The 3,418-nt window shown below is 48.9% G+C and overlaps 1 pseudogene across 1 annotated transcript in view; it reads right to left on the bottom strand.

Annotated features, from left to right (window-relative positions):
- Window positions 1–580: 580 nt before the first annotated feature.
- Window positions 581–3,418, bottom strand: part of LOC310787632 (transmembrane protein 106B-like) — a 16,104-nt pseudogene continuing 13,266 nt past the window's right edge. Inside the window, exon 8 of the transcript XR_014554090.1 lies at window positions 581–2,210. The product of XR_014554090.1 is annotated as a transmembrane protein 106B-like (transcript). The remainder of the gene's footprint in view (window positions 2,211–3,418) is intronic.

Here is a 3,418-nt window from a genome sequence, read left to right as displayed (position 1 = left end):
TTGTTCTTGTTTAATTGTGGTTGATTTGTGAAATATCTGCACTTATCATGGCTGCGTTTACTCTACTAACGCTAACGTTACCGCTCCATTACGGTTTTGCCAGCGGGGGCCCTGATTGGCCTGGTTACGTCGTCTCTTAAGTGGCCCGGTGACATTAGGCTCGTTTGAGTTGACTGTCGCCTCGCCTGGAAAGCAGACGAGAGCAGGCGAGCACAGTCAGGCGAGGCGTCAACAAGTCGAACACCCCCGACGGCACACTTCCTGCTGCTTTTCTTCTTCTACAGTTTTGTTTAACAGCGGTTTGTAAACAAATTAAAACATGCATTAGCGCCACCCACACTCACTGCTCAAATAACACAGCCCTTCAGATTCCTTATTTTTATTTTAATGTAATTAAAGTGTTTAATTCCAGGTGGTATTTATGTAAAATATGGAGTGACAGCTTGGAATAGATATAAAATTGAAGTTTCTACACTTCACTGTGGGTTTGTGATGCACCTGTGTTGAACCAATGGGCGCTCAGCTTGATGCGTTTCTCGTCATCCTCTGTCATCCACAGTCGGCGCAGTTGGTGGGGAGCAACTGCGGCGCCTCGCTCCAAATCTGCGCCCGCCTCGCTCTCGCGAGAGTCACGTGACTCACGCAGTCGGGCAGGACGGAGCAAGTCGGACAACTTTCTAACCATCATGCAATGGGGCAAGCAAGGCGCTGGTCGAATCTGCGCAGAATTTGCTCATCTCAAACAAGCCTATTGTAACGTCAGGAAATCAAAGTGCATGGCTGGAAGTCCAGACCCACATGCAGAGCAGCAAAACAGGAAGTGAGCTCACATTATCAGGATAGTTTTAATCAGGCGACCTCTGACACTCTCCTGCCCAAAGAGATTTGCAGTCAATGCAACAGTCCAGTTGAATGGGATTGACAAAGTCCCTCACTGACTCATCTCATTGTTTGAATGACAGAATTTTTTTTTAAGAGGAAATGATGAGCAGTAAAAGTTCGGTCTTGGTGAAAACAGAACTGGTGAAATCATCGTGGCTTCTCTGTTGCCGAAAGACTTCCTCCATACCAACTGACTTTCAACCTGTAGGAAACATCACTTAGAGGACGGAAACACACACAGAGTGATCCATCGTCTCCATTCAGCCCTCTTCAATACTCCAGCCATGCCTGCCTGTATCTAGAATACGGCTGCACAATATTGCTGAGGGGACAATTATATACATATAATATCATATCATTTTCATTCAGTTTTTCATTGATTAGGACAATGCACATGTTAAATGCGGAGCCAGCTATTACTCTGATAAAAAAAAAAAAGCAAATTTGTGTGAATTGGAAGCTGCAGTTGTGCACATTGACATTCGGATCAATCTGTCCTTGCGTCAGAAGAAGTTGGGGTAGGAATGGGTAAAGTAGTCACTCCATCCCTCTGTCAGTCTTTCCTTTCCAGCGATGTGTGGGGAAAGTCTTCTCTCAACACTCCTCCATCAGAAACATAGAGGAATGTCCACGCTGTCCTTCCTTCAACCAATCAAATCCATCTGCCCCTTTACCTGGCTGCCTGTTCATCCATACAACCATCCACTCATACAAACATCCAGGTGGGATGAGAGAGAGCAGCATCCTGCTTGGCAGTTGGCAGCACTACCTAACACATACTACCGCTTATTAATCCAAGGTTTTAGGGAGAAAGTGAATGGAAAATACATTGCGCACGCCCCACTACTCTGCCTGGCAGATTTGAACAAATTGTGTCCACCGCATCGATTGATCTCTTCATCCATCCATCCATCCATCCGTGGGTGGGTCAGGGTCAGGGCGAGTAGGGCTGGACGCGGTGGGGAACCGTGGTGTTGGGTCAGGGCGAGTAGGGCTGGACGCGGTGGGGAGCCGTGGTGTTGGGTCAGGGCGAGTAGGGCTGGACGCGGTGGGGAACCGTGGTGTTGGGTCAGGGCGAGTAGGGCTGGACGCGGTGGGGAGCCGTGGTGTTGGGTCAGGGCGAGTAGGGCTGGACGCGGTGGGGAACCGTGGTGTTGGGTCAGGGCGAGTAGGGCTGGACGCGGTGGTGGGGAACCGTGGTGTTGGGTCAGGGCGAGTAGGGCTGGACGCGGTGGGGAACCGTGGTGTTGGCCCCGCAGTCGATGAACTCGTAGGTGTCGAGGGAGAGCTGCTCATAGTGAGCCAGGTAGTAAACTGTCATGGCCATTCTGAAGGAAGACGAGCACAAAATACAAGTTACACCAAGACACGATTACATCATCCACAATCTGTCACAAACAGGAGCAGATGAATAGCGTGCTTTTGTCTGTGTTGTTGTTTGGTAAGACAACACCAACAGTAATTAAGACTCGCAATCTAAGTGTGTGTGTGTGTGTGTGTGTGTGTTTGCACGTGTGTGTGTGTGTGCGTGCGCGTGTGCGTGCCTGTGTGTGTGTGTGTGTGTGTGTGTCCGTGCGTGCGCGCGCGCGTGTGCGTGCGTGCGTGTGTGTGTGTGTGTGTGTGTGCGAGTGTGTGGACAGGGGAAAAACAACTCAGTTATTGTCCTCACTTGGAACAACATGTGCCAATTTAAACAAAGGCTCTCTCTCTTTCCGCTAATCAAAGAGGCTGCAGTAAACTGAACTTAGTATCTGCTAATGTGACCACTGGTGGTCCACTGGTGGTCCACTGGTGGTCCACTGGTGGGAATCAATGTCCTAAGACAGTGGTTCTCAAACTGGTCTAGCCTCACGACCCACATTTTTCCTTAGTCATTAGTCACGACCCAAATTTCTGAAATTGTTTAGGCCTGTTATGCTTTTTAAACAAGTTCAAACTGGTGATGCTCGCAGCTAGCATGACATGTTTGGTACCAAAGGATGTCTTAGGCCTTCTAGTTTCAGAGGATAGTATATCTGTCTTTAAAAATGAGCCTGAGCTACAGGCTCTGAAAGACAGCAGTGTTGGCCGTGGACGCCGGCATCCTCAAGGAGTAGAATAACTTTTTTTCATGCACACATCCACGACCCACTCAAAACGGCCCTGCGACCCACTTTTGGGTCCCGACCCACCAGTTGAGAACCACTGTCCTAAAGGTGCGTTCACACCGAGATATTTATTTTTCGCTCTGTCGCTCAAGTCAACCCTTTGGAATCGCTCTGTCGCTCTGTTTAAATCGCTCATCAACAGGCACACGAAATGACGGACATGTGGGGGTTATAACGTTACGCAATGTCATGATATTTGTCCACTACGAGCCACCATCATTGTTTACAAGCTAAAGCCTATCAGCGTGCTCCTAATGAGAGCTCCATACTGGTAGGACAGACTTCACTTCATGTCAGCTGTCAGCCTGTCAATCAGCTGTCAATGTGGTTTGTTGCCACACAATAAACCAGCGGTTTGTTCCAAGCCAGTGTGATCCTTGACTCGCTCT

The sequence above is a fragment of the Poromitra crassiceps genome (genome assembly GCF_964638095.1).
Source record: "Poromitra crassiceps genome assembly, chromosome: 13".
In the NCBI taxonomy this organism is placed as follows: Eukaryota; Metazoa; Chordata; class Actinopteri; order Beryciformes; family Melamphaidae; genus Poromitra; species Poromitra crassiceps.
The sequence above is the reverse complement of the archived record's forward strand: the minus strand, read 5'-3'. Positions and strand labels throughout refer to the sequence as shown.